The sequence below is a fragment of the Dipodomys spectabilis genome, unplaced genomic scaffold (genome assembly GCF_019054845.1).
Source record: "Dipodomys spectabilis isolate Male_0828 unplaced genomic scaffold, ASM1905484v1 ptg000149l, whole genome shotgun sequence".
Taxonomy (NCBI): Eukaryota; Metazoa; Chordata; class Mammalia; order Rodentia; family Heteromyidae; genus Dipodomys; species Dipodomys spectabilis.
Genome location: NW_024870826.1, coordinates 1,648,499 through 1,668,930, shown reverse-complemented (window position 1 = coordinate 1,668,930; position 20,432 = coordinate 1,648,499). Strand labels below are relative to the sequence as shown.

The 20,432-nt window shown below is 40.1% G+C and overlaps 1 pseudogene; it reads left to right on the top strand.

Annotated features, from left to right (window-relative positions):
- The first annotated feature begins 13,730 nt into the window (after window positions 1-13,730).
- Window positions 13,731-19,818, top strand: LOC122118398 (annotated as a pseudogene).
- The last annotated feature ends 614 nt before the right edge of the window (window positions 19,819-20,432 follow it).

The window sequence follows — 20,432 nt, the reverse complement described above, 5'->3', positions numbered from 1 at the left end:
TGGTCTTGTTGGTTTTCTTTGTGTAGGACATCTTTAAGAATCTTTTGTAGGGCTGGTTTGGTGGAGATGTATTGTTTCAATATTTCTTTGCTATGGAAGGTTTTTATTTGGCTTTTAGTTATGAAGGAGAGTTTAGATGGGTACAGTATTCTTGGAGGATAGTTGTTTGTTTTTAGGGCATGGCATACATCATTCCAGGCTCTTCTTGCTTTGATTGAATCTGCTGAGAAATCTGAGGAGATTCTAATTGGTTTCCATTTATAGGTGATTGATCTTTTCTCCTTGACAGCTTTAAGGATCTTTTTATTTTTTTATTTATTTTTTTATTATTATTGTTTTTAACCCTAACCCTAACCCTAACCCTAACCCTAACCCTAACCCTAACCCTAACCCTAACCCTAACCCTAACCCTAAGGATCTTTTCCTTGGTCTGAGTTGATCCTGTGTGGATTATAATGTGACTGTGGGATGTCCTATTCTGGTCTGGTCTATTTGGAGTTCTAAAAGCTTCTTGTATCTGAATAGGACTATCTTTTTACATGTTTGGGAAGTTCTCTGCTAGGATCCTTTTAAACAAATTTCCTAGGCCATTAACTTCTGTTTCTAGTTGCTCCTGTACACCCATTATCCTTAGATTAGGCCTTCTGATGGTGTCTTCCAAGTGTTGGATAGATCTATCATATTTCTTGGACTTGGATAGTTGTATGTACTTTATCTATAATATCTAGGCTGTCTTCAATTCCCAAGATTCGATCTTCTACATGGTCTAACCTGCTGTCAAGACTTTCTACTTTGGTTTTTATTTCTTTTCCTTCTAATTGGTCAGTTTTGATAGCTTCAAATTCTTTGTGGAAGCTTTGTTTTAGACCTTGAATGGACTTCTTAACTTCCTTAATTTGGTGTTCAGTGTTTATTCTCAAATCACTTAGTTGATTGGTTATGGTTTCCTTGGACTCCCATTCCTTCTGTTGGGTTCCATTCAGCATTCCCTTTGTGGTCTCTGTGACCTCCTTCAGCTCTTTGTTAATGGATCCCATGAATGCCTTTAGTGATCTTTGTGTAGTCTCATCCTGCTCTCTCAATTCCTGTATTACTTTTTGCTTAGCTTCCTTCTGTTCATGCCATTCCTGTAGTTCTCTTTGAGTGTTCTCAGCCTGTTCAAGCCATTCCTGCCTTTCTCTTTGAGTATTCTCAAGCTGCTCACGCAAATCCTGTATCAGTTTTTGAGTAGCTTCCTCACGCTCATGATATTCCTGTATAAACCTTTGGATTGCCTCCTCTCTCTCCCTCTCACTCTCATGCAGAGTCCCTTGTAGGTTTTCAATCCTTTCCTGCCTTGACCTATTGTTTGCCTCCTCTCTCTCCCTATCACGCTCATACAGAGTCCTTTGTCGGTTTTCAATCTTTCATTTATCATGTTTTCCTGCAGTGTTTATTAGAGCTTTTTGGGAATTCTCCTCTGGATTATTCATTATCCGTTATGTCCCCTGAGTATCATGAGTGGGAGTTGAGATTCCCAGACTTGCCATTTTTCTTGTGTTTTTCCAGCTTACTCTGCCCATTTGGGATGAAAATAACACCAGTTTTCTGCTAGAACACTAACTTAAGTCAAGCATCAACCAAAGTCTGCATTTGCACAGTCCATAGTCTGCAGATAAAATCTAGTTCAACAGATACATCTATTAAACATCAAACAACTATATATTAATGGGCTACGAACCGCAAAGAAGAATTTGGAAAATCAGAAATTATTAGGGGTAGGGAGAGATGTGGGTAAAACATAGGAATAGAGAGATGTGGGAAGAGACAAGGAGAGCTAACTAAGTCCTAATCACAAAGCAGGAAATAGGTTGGGTAGTATGAAAGTAGAGAAAGAGAAAAAAAGAAGAAAGAGAAAGGGAAAAAAGAGACCAGAAAAAATAGAAAAGAAAAATTTAAAATATTATGCAGAATCGAAAACAAACTATCCAGAGAAGAACGTGAATATAATGAGAGAAACAGAGGGATATAAATGAGATGAGAAAATCTTAGAAATTATAATACTTAAAATATTATATAGGTATAAAGAGGTAGTACTGCTATTAAGGAATTTAAGTCTCAGAGGTTTTGAATTGAGTAATAAATTTGTGGATTAAGTGTGTTCACAATTGGGGATAGGATCTAATAGCAAACTACGGGTTTATCTGAGGATGTGCAGAACAACAATTAAGTCACATAAAGAAGAATGGAAGAGAAGAAAAGGTGAAAAGGGTAAGAGAGAAAGAAAAAAAGATCAGAAGTTCAGTAGAGGTAAACAAAAAGAATTTTTTTAAAAAAAAAAAACAAAGAAAAAAAAGAAAGAAAAACGCACACACACATGTACTCCTATAATAAAAATTATAAGAGGAAAAAAAGTTACTAGAAAACAATTTTTTTCAAAAAATTTAAAAATTAAAAATTTTTAGAAAAGAAAAAAAGTTTTTTATAAAAGGTACAAAAAAAATGAAGAAGAGAAAAAATAGTTATTTCGTTTTTCTGGGAGGGTTGGGAAAAATCCTGCATATCCCTTGTGTCCGTAACCAGCCTCTTGTTGGAGTCTCTGGTCTGCTTGTGGTTCTGTGGCCTGGTTGGTTTCTTAAGTCAGTTTGTTTGAACAGGCAGAGAAATGCTCTGCTTTACCCAGGATTTTGCGATCTTCCTTCCAGTTTAGTTCAATGGGAGGGAGATCTGCTTTGAGTATCACAAAAGAGGGAGATGGCTTTTTCCTCAAATTTGAAGAAGCTGTGATGAGGCTAGGTTCTGGGTAGAGTTGAGGCCTTTCAGCAATCAGTAGCTTTTCCGGGGGGCTAATTTGTAAGAAACTCACAGAGCCCAGCCTGGAGCCATTCTAAGGGTTTATGTTTACTGAATTTCAATTGTCAAGGCTGCTAAAGGGAGGAGCAATCTCTGGCTCTGATTACCCAGCGAAGAAAGCCACTCCTAGGGCTGGCTCCCAAGCATTCTGACTTTTCCCTGGGTGGAGCTGAGTCAGGCAGCTCAGCTTAGGTTCTTGTGACCTGCTAAATGACTCTAGTTTTCTTCCAAGGCCTGAGTTGGAGCTAGCAGCTCCGCTGAGCTTTGTCGCTATCCAAGATGGAGATCTCCAGTACTGGGGGGGAAGGGTGGCCTTCCCTCCTCTGCACCCTGAGAAGGAGTGAGGACATCAGAGTTCTACTCACGCCAAGTCTTGCTTCCTGGGTTGTCTCTGGTCTGCGAACTGCAGGGGGAACAATTCCACTCCTTGTTGGTTCTTGCTGGTGTTGAGTAGAATCCGCTTGCCCACTGTGTCTGGATCCTTCGTCCCAGACTCTCTGTGATTCAGGTATGGCGAGTTCGGCCACCGCCACCACCGCTGCTACTGCAGCAGCAGCAGCAGCTGGCAAGATCTCAGATCTGTCTCCTTGTCTGGATTTTCCCTCTCTGTCCTAACTCTCTGTCCTGTGATGACACACTTGGTGTGATTCTCTGGCTGAGGACTGTTCACTGGAACTTTAAAACTGCTTTCTATGTGAATGATTGCTTTACCTCCAGATTCTCCTCTGCCATCTTCCCAGAACTCTCTCTTTTTATCTTTTAAAATAATTTTTTTTATTTAGCTCTAGTGACCATTTGATCCTTTTCTTTTTCCTTCTTGTTCTTTTCACGTTTTCTTCTCTTTCATGCTTTGCATGACTTAATTGCTGTTCTCATCCTCATATATACCCGTAGTTGATTATTTGACTTTAGCCACATTGTGCACACACTTAATCCAGAAATTTATTACTCAGTTTAAAGATGCTTAGACTTAACTTGCTTAATAGCAGTACTACCTCTTAATAACTATATAATATTTTTAGCATTTTTATTTTTAAGTTTTCCACATCTCCTTTCCATCCCTCCTGTTCTCTTATTCTATCCACATTCTTCTCTGAATATTATGTCTTCAATTTGCATAATTTTTAAGTGTTGCACTTCTTAATTTTTAATGTTTGTTTTCCTGTTTTTTCTTGTCTTTTTTCTTTCTCTTTCTTCTTTTTTTCTCTCTCTACTATCATTCTATCCAAGCTATTTCCCGTTTTGAGTTTAGGATTTGTTGTGTTAACTCTCCCACTGCCTTTCCACATCACTCTATGCCTATTTTTTACCACATCTCTCCCTAAACCTAATAATTTCTGTTTGCCAACTTATTCTTTGCAGTTCGTAGCCCAATTATACTTAGTTGTTTGAAGTTGAATAGATATATCTATTGAATTATATTGTATCTGCAGACTTTTGACTGTGCAACTACTGACTTTGGTTGATGCTTGCCTTAAAATAGTGTGCTAGCACAAAGCTGGTTTATTTTCATCCCAAATGGGTAGAGCAATCTGGAAAACACAAGAAAAATGGCAAGTTCAGTTATCTCAACTCCCACTCATAATAATCAGGGGACAAAAAAGATAACGAATAATCCATAGAAGTGTTCCCAAAAAGGTCTACAAATACTACTGGTAAACATAGTAAATGAAAAGATTGAAAACCTGTGAAGGACTCTGTATGAGCGTGATAGGGAGAGAGAGGAGGCAAAACAAAGAATATCATGAGTGTGAGGAAGCTACTCAAAGTTTGATACAGGAATTGCGAGAGTAGCTTGAGAACACTTAAAGAGAAATAAAGGAATTGCACGAGCAGGCTGGGATCAGTCAAAGAGAAAGTCATGAATGGCGTGAGCAGGCTGAAAACACTCAAAAAGAACTACAGGAACTGCGTGAATATGAATAAGCTAATCAAAGAGTAATAGAGGAATTGAGAGTGGGGGGATGAGAATACAGAAAGATCACTAAAGGCATTCAAGGAATCCATAAACAGAGAGCTCAAACAAATCAGGGAGACCACAAAAAGAAATGCTGAACGTAACCCAACAGAAGGAATGGGAGTCCTAGGAAACCATAACTAATCAACTAAGTGATTTGTGAATAAATACTGACACCAAATTAAGGAAGTAAAGAAGTCCATACAAGATCTAAAACAAAACTCCAACAAGGAATCTGAAGCCATCAAAGGCGACCAACTAGAAGGAAAAGAAATAAAAAACAAAGTAGAAAGACTTGATAGTAGGTTAGACCATCCTGAAGATCGAATTTCAGGGATTGAAGTCAGCCTAGTTATTATAGAGAAAGAACATACAACCATCCAAGACAAATCCAAGAAATATAATAAAGCTATTCAACAATTGGAAGACACCATCAGAAGGCCTAATCTGAGGCTAATGGGTGTAGAGATAGAAGTTAATGGTCTAGGAAATTTGTTTAACAGGATTCTAGCAGAGAACTTTCCAAACATGCAAAAAGATAGGTCTATTCAGACACAAGAAGCTTTTAGATCACCAAATAGATGAGACCAGGATAGGGCATACCACCATCACATTATAAACTACACACGTTCAATTCAGACCAAAGAAAAGTTCCTTAAAGCTGTCAAGGAGAAAAGCTCAATCAGCGGTAAAGGGAAACCAATTAGAGTCACCTCAGATTCCTCAGAAGAAACAATGCCAGAAGAGCCTAGAATGATGTATGCCATGCCCTAAAGACAAACAAATATCAACCAAGAATACTGTACCCAGATAAACTCTCCTTCATATGCAACTAGATCACAAAAAAAGGTCAAGCAACAGTACCCAAACTGAGAATCCAAGAGCCATAGGAAGAACCAAGTTGCCGCAGCCACAAGAAGGTGGATAAAATGGCAGCAGCTCCCAAATACCTCAGTCGTATCTCTCAACATTAACGGACTTAACTCTTCAATTAAACGACATAGACTGTCTACTTGGATTAAAAAGCATCATCCTTCTATCTGCTTCTTTCAGGAGTCACATCTTGCCTGTAAAAACACACATTTTCAATGTGAAAGGTTGAAACAAAATCTACCAAGCAAATGGCCCCCATAACCAGGCAGGAGTTGCAATCCTAATACCAGATAAAATAGACTTCAAATTAAAATAAGAGAGAAAAGATTAAGAAGGTCTCCACATACTCATTAAGAGATCTCTCCTTCAGGAGGATATTACAATTCTAAATATCTACTCGCCAAAAAATGGAGCTCCCAAATTTATCCAAGAAACACTACTTTCGCTCAAATCCCACATAGATCCAAAGACACAGGCTGAAATTTTCTTAATAGAGACCCAGAAGCACAACAAATCTAAGAAGGGTTGAACAAATGGGATTGCATAGCTTCTGCATGGCAAAGGACATAGCTAGCAAGATCAATAGAAAGCCCACCGATTGGGAGATGGTCTTCACTAGCCATACAACAGACAAGGGTTTCATATCTAAAATATACCTGTAACTCAAAAAATTAAACCCCCCAACAGCAAACCTTCAAAGAAAAAACTGCCCAATAAATAAGTGGGCTAAAGACTTAAAGAGAAACTTCTTTGAAGAGGAAAGAAGGATGGCCAATAGATACATGAAGAAATGCTCAACCTCCCTAGCAATAAAAGAAATGCAAATCAAAACAGCATTTAGATACCACTTCACCCCAGTCAGAATGGCTAGAATCAAGGACTATAATAACAACAGATGCTGGAGGGCATGTGGACAGAAGGGAACCTTAATGCATTGTTGGTGGGAGTATAAACTTTTACAACCACTTTGGAAAGTAGTATGGAGTTTCCTCAAAAGACTCCACATAGGGCTCCCCTATGATCCAGCAATCCCACTTTGGGGCATTTAACCAAATGTTCACAAGCAAAACTATAAGAAAGTTACCAGCACAACTATGTTTATTGCAGACTTATTTACCATAGCTAAGATCTGGAACCCACCCAGATGCCCTCAGTAGATGAATGGATCAAGAAAATGTGGTATATATACACAATGGAATTCTATGCCTCCATCAGAAAAAATGACATTGCCCCATTTGTTAGAAAATGGAAAGATTTGGGAAAAATTGTATTAAGTGAAGTAAGACAGGCCCAAAGAAACATAGGTCCCATAGCTTCCCCTATTTGTAATAACTAGTATCAGTCTGAATCAAGCCGAAAAGGTCAGATAAGTCGATTTTAGGGAAATGAACCCTAAGATATTTATTCAAATGTTTTTTTTTCTTTCATGCAATTGTTTCTAAAACAATTATAAGATCATATCTTTGTTGCTTTGTATGTGCCTGCACAACTTTAGAACCCCTGTTTTCACTGTATTTGATGTTGTTATCATTTGTGGAGGGGAAGGGAAAAAACAAATCATTTAAATAGGCATACAGGTGGACCCATTGCAACGAGATGTACAAGTCATTATGTCAAAAACGAACTTTACAACTTTGGTGGGGGATTGAGGGTTGGGTGGTGGGACGGGGGGAGAATGGGATGGGAAGGGGAAACAAAGGAGGAGGCTACAATGCTTTATGAGAAATGTACTCATTGTCTTGCCCATGTAATTGCAACCCCTCTGTACAGTATTTTCACAATAAAATAAGTGGTTTATTTTGGAAAATGTTCCATGTAGTGATGAGAAAAAAGTGTATTCTGATGCTGCTGGGTGAAATATTCAGTAGTTGTCTGTTAAATGTAGCTGATCTAGGCAGTTCTTTAGATCTGCATTTTCTTTATTGAGTTTTTTCGAGTTGATCTATCTAATGTGGATAGTGGTCTGTTAAAGCCCCCAACAATTCTTATCTTTGGATCAATTTGAGATTTTGGGGAAAGTAGTATTTGTTGGATAAATTTCCGTGATCCATTGTTTGGCGAATAGTATTTATTATTGTAATATCCTCCTGAAAGAAAGATCCCTTAATTCGTATGTAGTGACCTTCTTTATCTCTTCTCACTAATTTTAATTTGAAGTCTATTTTATCTGATATTACGACTGCAATTCCTGTCTGTTTATGGGGGCCATTTGCTTGGTAGATTTTGTTCCAGACTTTCACGTTCAAAGTGTGTTTGTTTTTATGAGCAAGGTGTGATTCCTGAAGGCAGGAGATAAAAGGATGTTGCTTTTTAATCCATCTAGACAGTGTCTGTCGCTTAATTGGAGAGTTAAGTCCGTTAATGTTGAGAGAAAGGACTGAGAAGTGTTTGGAAGTTTCTGCCATTTTATCCACCTTCTTGGGTGCTGTGGCAACTTGGTTCTTCCTATGGTTTTTGGATTCTCAGTTTGGATGCCGTTTCTTTGCCTTTATTGTGGTATTGTCAGTTCTGTCTGTGTAGGACATCTTTAAGTATCTTTTGTAGGACCAGTTTGGTGGAGATAATTTTTTTTCAGTTTTTCTTTGCTATGGAAGGTTTTTATTTCACCTTTGGTTATGAAGGAGAATTTAGCTGTTTACACTATTCGTGGTTCATCCTTCGTCTTTAGGTCATGGCATGCATCATCCCAGGCTCTTCTTGCTTTAATTTTCTCTGCTGAAAAAAATGAAGTTATTCTAATTGTTTCCCCTTCATAGATGATAGATCTTTTTTCCTTGACAGCTTTAAGGATCTTTTCCTTGGTCTGAATTGATCTTGTGCATATTATAATGTGATGGTGGGATGTCCTGCTCTTGTCTGGTCTATTTGGGGTTCTAAACGTTTCTTGTATCTGAATAGGCCTATCCTTTTGCATGTTTGGGAATTTCCTCTGCTAGGATCCTGTTAAACAAATTTCCTAGATCATTATCTTCTCTCTCTAGGTGCTCCTCTACACCAATTATTCTCAGATTAGGCTTTCTGATGGTGTCTTCCAATTGCTGAATATATCTATCATATTTCTGGATTTGTCTTGGATAGTTGTACATTCTTTCTGTATAATATCTAGGCTGTCATCATTCACTGAAATTCGATCTTCTGCATGGTCTAACCTACTGTCAAGGCTTTATTCTTTGTTTTTCATTCATTTTCCTTCTAATTGTTTAGTTTTGATGACTTCAAATTCTTTTTGGGAGCTTTGTTTCAGATCTTGTATGGACTTCTTTACTTCCTTAATTTGGTGTTCAGTTCTTATTCTCAAATCACTTAGTTGTTTGGTTATGGTTTCCTTATACTCCCATTCCTTCTCTCGGGTTCCAATCAGCATTCCCTTTGTGGTCTCCCTGAATTCTTTCAGCTGTCTGTTTATGGATTCCATGAATGCCTCTATTGATCTTTGTTTATTCTCGTCCCTCCCTTGCAATTCCTGTATTACTCTTTAATTAGCTTCCTCATGTTCATGCAATTCCTGTAGTTCTCTTTGACTGTTCTCAGCCTGTTCACGCAATTCCTGACATTCTCTTTGTCTCTTTTCAGCCTGCTCATGCAATTCCTGTATTTCTCTGACAGTTCTCAGCCTGTTCACACAATTCCTTTATTTCTCTTTGAGTGTTCTCAACCTGTTCACACATTTCTGTATCAACCTTTGAGTAGCTTCCTCATGCTCATGAGATTATTGTATTGATCTTTGGTTTGCTTCTGCTCTCTCCCTATCATGATCACACTGAGTCCTTTGCAGGTTTTCTATCTGTTCATTCACCATGTTTCCCAGTAATATTTATTGAGCTATTGGAGAACTCTCCTCTGGAATACTGGTTATCATGAGTGGGAGTTGAGATACCAGGACTTGGATTTTTCTTGTATTTCTCTGGCTTGTTCTGTCCATTTGATATGAAAGTAACACCAATTTTCTGGTAGAATATTTTTTCAAAGGCATGCATCAACCAATGTCCTGTAGTTGCACAGGCAAAAGGACTCAGATATAATCTAGTTCAACAGATACAATCTATTCAACATCAAACAACTATGGATTAATGGGCTAACAACAGCATGGATGAATTTGGCAAACCAGAAATTATTATATTTAGGGACAAATATGAGGAAAAATAGGATTAGAAGAATGTGGAGAGGTAAAAAGAGAGTGAATTTAACCGAGTTCTAATCTCAAAGAGGGAAATGGATTGGACAGAATAGTAGGAGAGAGAAAAAAACAGACAAGAAAAAAATGGGAAAAACAAATATTAAATTTATGAAATGAATTTTTAAAATTATCTAAGTTTAAGGTGGTATTGAGAGAAGAAAAAGATACGATGAGAGGAGGGGAAGGATAGAAAGGAGACATGAAAAACTAAAAACTAAAAATTCTCAAAAATTATATAGCCTAAAGAGATAATACTGCTATTACATTATTTAAGGCTAAGAAGTTTTGAATTGAGTAATAAAATTCTTGATTAAGTGTGTATACAATGGGGGTAAGGTCTAATATTTGACGACGGGCATATATCTGAGGATGAGCAGAATAGCAAATAAGTCACACAAAAAACAAGGAAACAGAAGAAAAAATGAAAAGAATGAAAAAAAAAGAAAAAAGGACCAAAAGGTCATTAGTGATTTAAACAAAGCACTCACACACACATACACCTAAAATAAAAATTAGGAGAGAAGAAAAAAAGATTAATAGAAAACAATTTTTTTAAACTAAAAATTAGAAAAGGTACAAAAAAGAGTTCTTTTTTTGGGGGGGTGAGGGGAGAAGTAGATGGGAAGATCCTGTATCTCCCTGTGTCTGTAACCAGTCTCTTGGTGGAGTCTCTAGTCTGCTTGTGGTGTTTGGTTTCCCTGTGGCATGATTGGTTTCTTAAGTCAATTTGTTTTAGCAGGCAGAAATATGCTCAGGATTTTGTGATCCTCCTCCCAGGCTAGTTCAATGAGAGGGAGATCTGCTTTGAGTTTCACAAAAGAGGGAGATGGCTGTTTCCTCTAATTTGAAGATGCTGTGATGAGGCTAGGTTCTGGGTAGAGTTGAGGCCTTTCAGCAAATTGTAGCTTTTCCCTGAGGGGTAGCTTCTGAGACACTCAGGGAGCCCAGCCTGGAGCCATTCTCAGGGTTTATGTTCACTGAATTTCACTTGATTGTTTAGGCTGCTGTAGGGAGGGGCAGCCTCTGGCTCTGTTTACCCAGTGAAGAAAGTCACTCCCCTCGGGGCAGAGCTTTGTCTGCCTGGGCTGGGTGACTTTTCCTAAGGAGGAGCTGAGCCTGGCAGTTCAAGTCAGGTGCCTGTGACCTCATAAATGACTCTTTTGTTTTTTTTCCCAAGGCAAGGCCTGAGTTGGAACTAGCTGCTCAGCTGGGCCTTTTCAATATCAAATATGGAGATCTCCAGGGGTGAGGGCGGGAAGGGTGGCCTTCCCTCCTCTGTTCCCTGAGAAAGAGTGAGTATGTCAGGATTCTACTCACGCTGGAGTCTTGGTTCCTGGGTTGTCTCTGGTCTGTGATCTGCAGGATGAAGATATCTGCTACTTGTCAGTTCTTTCTGGTTTGAAGTAGAATCCCGTCACCTGCTGTGTCTGGCACCATTGTCCCAGACTCTGTGTTGTTCTTTTGGCGGCTCGGCTGCTGCGGTTGCCACCACCACCGCAGCTGCAGCTAATGGCAAGTGCTCAGATCTGTTTCCTTGACTGGATTTTCCCTCTCTGGCCAAACTCTCTGTACTGTGATGGCACACTTCGTAATTCTCTGGCTAGGACTCTTTACTGGAACACTACAACTATTTTCTATGTGAGAGCTTCTTTAGCCTCTAGCTTCTCCTCCTCCATCCTCCCCTAAAGTAATCTGTTGTTGCTTTTTAAAAAACTGGTGCCAGTGTATCATGCCTATAATCATAACAACTCAGGTGGCTGAGATCTGATAATCGAGGATTAATAACAGTCTGGGTAAGAAGGTCTGTGAGACTATTATCTCATTAACTGGTTACCAAGAGACTAAAAGGAGCACTGTGGGCCAAACTAGTAGAGTGATAGCCTTGAGCACAAGAGAACAGCGATTTCAACCAGGCCCTAAGTTCAAGCTTCTCATATTAAAAAAACGTTAAAAACAATTTGCCATCATTTGTAATTTCAGCCAATTTGTAATTTAAACCAATTTGCATCTCAGTTTGCACGTATATCGGTGGGGGAACTAAACTTATCTAACAGTTAAAAGGAAAAAAAAAATGAGCACAAGTGTACAGGTGGCTCACGCCTGTAATCCTATCTTCTCAGGAGGCTGAGAAATGAGGATGGTGGTTCAAAGCCAGCCCTGGGCAGAAATGTTCCCATGAGACTGATATTTCCAATTAACCACTAAAAAACAAGAATGGCACTATGGTTTAAACTTGTATGGTAGAGTACTAACCTTGAGCAAAGAAGCTCTGGGACAGCACCCATGCCCTGTATTCAAGCCCCATGTCTGAAGGAAAAAATAAAGATTTCAGGGCTGGGAATGTGGCTAAGTGGTAGAGTGCTTGCCTTGCAAGTATGAGCCTTTGGGTTCGATTTCTAAGTACCACATAAGCAGAAAAGCCAGAAGTGGCACTGTGGTTCAAGTGGTAGAGTGATATCTTTGAGGTGAAGAGCTAATGGACAATGCCCAGGCCCAGAGTTCAGGACCCATGATGGACAAAAAACAAACAAAAAAAGAGTTTAAACAAACGATGTGCACAATAGACTATACACTAAAGATGAAAGATTAAATTAATAAATTAATAATTAAAATGATGAACATTGTTTCAATTTTGTAGGTGATGAATGTAGCAGAAAAAGTGATAAGAAATGATTCATTTCTAACAACTCTTCCATTTTTTAACCTCATTTACTACTTTTAAACTAAAGAGGCATGTATCACTTTACAGAAAAACAAAATTGTACATGTATTTTAGCCTGAATTCCACATTCTATAATTTGCCTTTTAGTAAACGATCAGTATCTTTTCATATAAAATAGCTGTGATACCTTTATTTAATACTTCACATCTTTCCAGTATTTGGTTATATCAAAATTCCTCCTTTCCTTCTTTTCTTCTTTCCATTCCTTCATATCCTTTCCTCCTTTCAATCCTAGCAATTAAACTCAGGGTTTCAGGCATTTTAGGTAGGTGCTCTACAAAGTGAGCCATACACCTGCTCTTTTCGCTTTAGTCACTTTTGTTTTTGTTGGTCATGTGGTTTGAACTCTGCACCTGGACACTGTCCCTGCACTCTTCAGCTCAAGGCGAGTGCTCTACTGTTTCAGCCACAGTGCCGCTTCTAGTTTTCTTGTGGATTATTGAGCTAGGAGTCTCACACACTTTCCTGCCTAGATTTGCTTTGAACTGGGATCTTCAAATCTCAGCCTCCTGAATAGCTAAGATTAAAAGCATGAGCCACCTGCGCTCAGTGCTGCTTTAGCCATTTTTATGACAGGATTTTCTGTTTATGACCAGCCCAGCATGGATCACAATCCCTTGATGACAGGGAGGGTTGTGTGTAGCAAGTCAGATACAGTGGGGAAACAATTTTCTCTGCCCATCACAGGGAGAATTTTGGAGTATTGTATTAGAAATTTCTAGAAGTGGGTTGTGAGGAGCATTCTGCTCCCAGGAGTCTCTTCCCCCTTCCCAACATTCTAGTCCTGCCAGAAAAGGTCTATAGTAGAAGGCTCAGGATGGAGATAGCAGACTCTCATTTTCCTTGTCACCAATATGCCCACAGCATCGATTGTTCCATCTTAACTATTTGGATGGACATCTACCCTGATGATTTTTATGAGCACAAGAAACTTGACATCCTGAAAAATCTTACACAGTATGACAAGCTCAACATGCCCTCTTCAGACTTGCTGTTCTGCTTACATATTCTTCTGGACCAGCTGGAGCAACACATGGCCTGTGAGACCAAGAAAAAGAGTAAATAATCCTTGTTTAGTTGCCTTAGAGCTTGTGAGTAGGGATAGATCCTAGGTCTCAAGGGATGGGCCTGCTTGGCCAAAAGCCCTTTGTACTACACAGCTTGGCAAAATGTCCTATTATGGATGTTCTATACCGGGTAATGTCTGTTCCCTTTTTAAAAGAACTTGGACATAACCACTCATTAGAAACACCCTACCTTCTCATCAGTGTTCAGTCCAAACTCAAGTTCTACAGCTTCTCCTACTAAATCCTCATAGAAGTTTAGTCACACTTTAACTTCTAGAGTGTACTCTAAGACTCCTGTACCTGTTTCCACTCTTATGTTTGTGTCACTATAGAGAACTTCCTGCTGAACTCCAGATAAAGAACCCATCAGTGATGTCGCCTATGGTGACTGATGGAGATTGGAAGCCAACACTGGACTCCAGAAAGCATGTGAACATAGAGGCTTTTTTCAATGTGTAGAAAGACCCAACTAGGTTTTGAGTCCTGTGGACATCCCACTGGTTCTGAACTCCACATGTTATGTAGGTGTACCTGCACATACCACCAAGGAAGAAGATGATCCAGAATGTCTTCCATTGACGTTCACAATTCACCTAGATCACATCCAAACCAGTAAAAAATGTTTTGGTCTTGGAGTGCAGGGTAAATATGTGCTAATGGAAAATGACCCCAGTCTATGTTCAGGAAAACCAATAAGTTAGGTCCAAAGTCTAGATTCAGTTGAGGAAAGGGAATCTGTTCTGACAGAATATCCAGACCAATCTGTCCTTCTGCTGGGGATCCAATTTCCAGTTGAGAAATAAGATCTGTCCCTCCCTAGACTCAGGAAGAAAATACTGCCTTTAATGAGGAAGTAGATCATTTTGAGGACTCTGAGGCAGAATTTGTGTCTGAAGGCAACTTAGAAGACAATCCAGATTTAGAGATTGCTTCCCCCCTTATTTAGAAAATCTTTATATTTCTTTTTGGTCCTGATTGTTGTAAAATGATCATTCTAGTTATTTTTCTAACGTTATTAAAATGTCAATGTTTATGTTATGTTATACAATTCATGAGCCTTAAATGTGATTTTTTTTCAACCTACAACGTAAAGCACCATGCACATGTGTTTTGTGTGTGGGAAAAAAGAGTGACAGGGGGATGAACAAGAGAGCCTACTGGATATAAAGGGAATGGTTAAATGCACAGGGAGTTGCAAGGAAGCCAGGCCATGCCTGCATGTGGTGATAAGGTGGCTACAACAGATCTAGGACATACCAGATCAGATGACCTAGAAAGCTGTTCTGTCAATTGGGACATATGCTACAATACTCATACTGGTATGTGGGACTTTCTTCCAACAGTGAGCTCAAGTCTGTATACATATTCATTGTGCTTTGGGAAATATTGAAGAAAAAATTGGCTCCATTAACATAAAAATTCTACTTAGGGCTGAATATATTTGACAAAATACATAAGAAATATTGACACTGGAAAGTATAAGCCATCATCAATAGAAGAAAGAAGGTTTACATAGATGGACAAACAAAATCAGGAAGCAATTAAATCAGTTATATGGAAATACATGTTATATTCATTACATTTTATATAGTATATTATATGATATATAAGATCGAATATGATTTTTCATACTACAAGGGCTTTTAACTTTTTCAATCTTAAGTATTTTTTTCACATAATATTAGTGTAAAACATTATTGGGGAAAGCGGTAATATAACTTTGATTATAATTATATGAATACATATTTTTGTGTTTCTAGATATAACACTGATTATAAATAGATGAATAAATATAAACATATATTTGTATATCTGTCTATGAGGTGAATATAATGAAATAGGCTACACGATGTATAAAAAGGCGGTTATGAGTTAGTATATGAGACTCAGGCCTGTAATCCTAGTGATGTGGGAAGCTGAGTTCTGAGTTTTAGTTTCTCTTACTCCCATGCCATTAGATTTTCAGAGGAGACCTGGTCCCTCGAGTGTAGCCAAGTGACACGTATGCAGTTGGATCACACTCTGTGTGCTATGACACTCTTATGCTATGACAGTCTACTCAGTTCCTGTGCCAAGATGGACATCTGTAGAACATCAGATGGAAAGTTGGCATTCCCTCCCAAAATGTTTTTGACTATCCTGAATTAAACCTTATTTCCCTTCCCAAGCTGCAAACACATAGAAATATGTCAAGGGCTCAAGAGAGATGGACAAAGACTTACAAATACATAAAATTATATACTTTTGGGGGGTGCCCAGTTGTCAGCTTGAACTCTGGGCCTGAGTGCTATCCCTCAACTCTTCAGCTCAAGGCTAGTGCTCTACCACTTGAGCTACAGGGCCACTTCTAGCTTATTTTCTTTTTCCTTATGTGGTTCTGAGGAATCGAACCCAGAGCCTCATGCATGCAAGGCAAGCACTCTACCACTGAGCCACCTTTCCAGCCCCCAAATTATATACTTTGTTTCAGTAATTCAATGACAAATCATGAAAGGCATATCTTGATTTTTCTTTTTTTAATGGAAATGGGAATATACACTGAGTGCATTAGGGAGTAGGTGATAGTTTGGATGCTGAGTTGTGGAATGCACTCCTGGGCATGGGAGACACTTGCCTTTGAGAACTTGTGTGGGGATGCGTCTCCGCACACAGCTTCACAAAACAATGCCCATAACTTGTATGGTGTCATAGCCATCTTTCCATAACAGCAAATAGGTGTCAGGCACTGATCTTTCTCTGAAGTGGACTCAGCAACACAGAAAGGCACAAAGAATGAGAGGGAATGACTGCTAGCCACCAGATATCAGCTTCAAGAGCTGTCCTGACCAGAATCTAGGATAAATTGAGCTGGAGAAGGCTGATCCCCATGCAAGGCTCCTGAGCACTAAGGACCAGGCACTATTATAGGTGTTGGAGAAACAAGTGAATGTGGCTCTCTCCTCATCAATTTCATGCTGAAAAGAAAACCAGAAATCATAATGATAATTTTTGTAAATCAGAGACATGACATTGGTAGTTTTGTGGCAACAATTTCACAGCGGGTATGTGAGGAGATATCCCTGAGGAGGAGATAGCTAACCTGAGAGCCATCATCCATGCAATTAACTAGAAGCAGGGACTCCAGGCAGTAAGAGCAGCAACTACATCCCTCAGTGATGGGAAAGGACGTAACTTGCTTCAGAAAAGGAAAACATCACTGACGTGCTTGCTTGTGAAGTAAGAAAAAAAAGGTACAACGAAGAAAAAAAGATCAGACATGAAGATCAGAATAAATTATATAGACATTGGATGCTGCGAGTTACAAGGAGAAAAATTCTGATGTTATTCTAAATCTGACATGACCCACTGGAACCAAAGTGCTCAAATAGTACCTAGACACATCTGATTCACCTATATACTTTTAAAATGTGATTCTAGCCAGGCTCTGGTGGCTCACAACTGGAATGCTAGCTACTCGGGAGGCTGATACCTGAGGATCAGGTTTGAAGCAAGCCCAAAGAGGAAATTTGGAAAGACTGATCTCCAATTAAACACCAAAATTATGGACATGAAGCTGTGTTAAACTGGTAGAGCACTAGCCTTGATAAAAAATTAAGGGACAGCACCCAGGCTCTAGGTTCAAATCCCTGGACTTCACAAAACAAAGAAGTCAACAAATAAAATTTGGTGCTCAGTCGATCAGCACTTAGCATTCTACTTCAATGTATTTAGTATGAGCCTAGGAAGTTACATCCTTAGCAAACGCTCTCCCCTCATATTCTGCTTCATTACCAGTATTCAAATGCCTGGCATTAACAAAGTCTCCTCCCAGTTAGCATAGCAATCTACCACTGGGAATTAATAGATATATTTTGATTAATCATGATCTATCCACACACATCAAATGAGTGGTAGCCACATTCCACTATTCTGAATGATTTTGCTCCCTCTTTGAGTTAATAAGGCTTACCATTAAAAGCTATAGAATACTTATCAAATTAAGTCAACAATCATCATTCTTCGACCCAATCTTGTAACCTATGTTATGTTTTTTTTTTTTTTTTTTTTGATGTCGATGCCCTGTATCTTGTATATACATTTCTCTAGCTTTGGGGGGAGAAGGGAAAAAACAAATGCTTAACTAGGGATACAGTTTGACCCATTTTAACAATGAGATCAAGACACTATGTTCAAAAACGTACTTTACAATTTATGCAGGGAGTGGGGAGGTGGGATGGAAAGGAGTAGTTGTGGAGGTGGAAGGGTAGGGATGGTAGGGGAAAAACAAAGGAGGAAGTAACAATGCTTGAGAGGAAATGAACTCATTACCTACTTTATGTAACTGTAATTCTTTGTACATTATTTTTACAATAAAAAACGTATTAGAAAAGATGAAAAGACCCAGAAACAAAACTACATACTTACAATCATCTGATATTCGACAAAAGAGCGAAAGATGTAATGTGGAAAAAACATAGCCTTGCTGGGTGCCTGTGGCTCATGCCTTTAATCTAGCTACTCAGAAGGCTGAGATCTGAGGATGGTTGTTGAAAGCCAGCAGGGCCAGGGAAGTCCATGAGACTCTTAGCTCCAATAAACCTCAAGAAAATGGGAAGTGGAACTGTGGTTCAAATACTAGCCTGGAGATGAAATGCAAAGGGGTAGCTCCGAGGCCCAGAGTTCAAGCCCCACGACCAACACACACAGACACACAGACACACAGACACACAGACACAGACACACACACACACACACACACACACAGAGACACACACACACACACATACACACACATCATAGCCTCTTCAACTATTGGTGTTGGGAAAACTGGACATCCACAGGCAGAAAACTAGAAGTGGATCTCTGCTTGCACTAACATCAACTCAAAATAGATTAACTATATTAAAATCAGCCAAACTACTATAACACAGAAAAAGGGTGATATTAGAACTTATAGGTATTGAGGTGCGAGCTGGGCAGCTGCACGCCGAGCACCAGTAGTTGCACTCCAGATCCTGCAATCTCACACCGCCTGCCTAGACCCAGTAACCGCTTACTCCAGTTGGCCCCTGCGACAGGCGCCACGCATCGAGCGGCGCCCAGCACTCTGCGCAGCTCTGCTCACCGCCCTGGCTCTGTTCCTCAGGCCGCCGGTGACGAGGGTCCCATCTTACGCTTAGAGCCCTGTGATGCCAACGCGCTGGCTCAGTGCAGGGGTGTGCCAATCTGGTGCCTGAGCCAGGCTATGCCTGCTGCCTGACATGTACTCTGCCCTAGGGCCAGCCGTGCGGTGTCTACACCGAACGCTGCAGCTGCAGCTAGGGGCTCAGCTGCCAGCTGCCACTGGGCAAGCCGTGCCCACTGCAGGCGCTACTGGACGGCTGCAGGTTCTCCCCCAATGCCAGCATCCTGGCCAGCTGAGGCTTACCTGCTGCTGGTGCCCTCCGCCTCAGGAAATACTAGTGAGTCGGAGAAGGACCGAGGCACAGGGAGCGTGGAGAGCCATGCCCTGCCCAGCACACATAGGGTGCCTGACTCCAAGTTCCATTCCATTCACACAAAGCTGGACACCATCAAGAAAGGTCACGCGAAGGACAACCAGCGCTATAAAGTTGACTATGAGTCCCAGAGCATGGACACCCAGACCTTCTCCTCGGAGTCCAAACGGGAGACAGAATATGGTCCCTGCCTTAGAGAGATGGAAGACACCCTGAATCACCTGAAGTTCCTCAATGTGCTGAGTCCCAGGGGTGTGCACATCCCAACTGGGACAAGAAAGGATTTTATAAGAAGAAGCAGTGTAGCCACTCCAAAGGCAGAAAGCGGGACTTCTGCTGGTGCGTGGACAAGTATGGTCAGCCCCTCTCAGGCTTCAAGAGCAAGGGCACCGATGACGTGCACTGCCTCGGCATGCAGAGGCAGTAAACCCCACTGCATCAGTTAAATTGGAGCTCCAATACGCCTTACTTTGCACAAAAGACTGCCACGGACAGAACAGCACCTGCCTACAGCCTCAACTTATATTTCTTTTTGTGATGACTTGGTTTTGTGTGTGTGTGTTTTTTTTTAAGAAAACCAAAGTTTAGACAGAAATTTTTGAAATGTCTATTGTTCCTTTAAATGGTAAACTTGAGCATCTTTCCACTTTTCAGTAGTCAGAAAAGAAAATTAATTTCTCTGTTGCTTTCTGTAAAAATAACTGATACTCCTGCCCAAAACATCGGATTTGATCCCCTTCTAGAATCCTCTCCACATCTGCCCATTGGAACAGCTGACCTTCTGCCTCCCTCACTTCAGTGGCTATTGTAGAAGACACCTCTTTGCCCTCCGCCCTGCTCAGGCCTCATGGAGAACAGGAAAGTCAGAAACTCCAGTCACCTGGACAGGACATCTCTACCATACATGAGACCCCTGGCCCTCCTGGAACTATCTGATTCCAAGGCATGGACCCCTGGGCCACAAAGCTTCTTCATTATCTGCAAGTGACTTGATCTGCTTGGAAAATACTGGAGACATTGAGGTGGAATATAACTGACCAAGAAAGTTCTATAAAACTGACCAAAAAAGTTCTAGCACATTTTGGGAAACTTTTAAATGCAGATCTTTCTGACTTCCCTCCATTAGGCAGCTTTTCAAGGATGGAGCCTAGTGGAAGGCCCAGGGTGGCCTTGGCTGTGGTCCAGCAGGGCATGGAGGAGGCTGGGAGTATACCCCACACTTCACCAGTAATGGAGTAATCGCTCTGGAGACAACAACAACAACAACAAAATGTTTTCTAATTTAACTCCTAGTTTGGGGTTGAGGATAATAAACTATTTAAAGGCA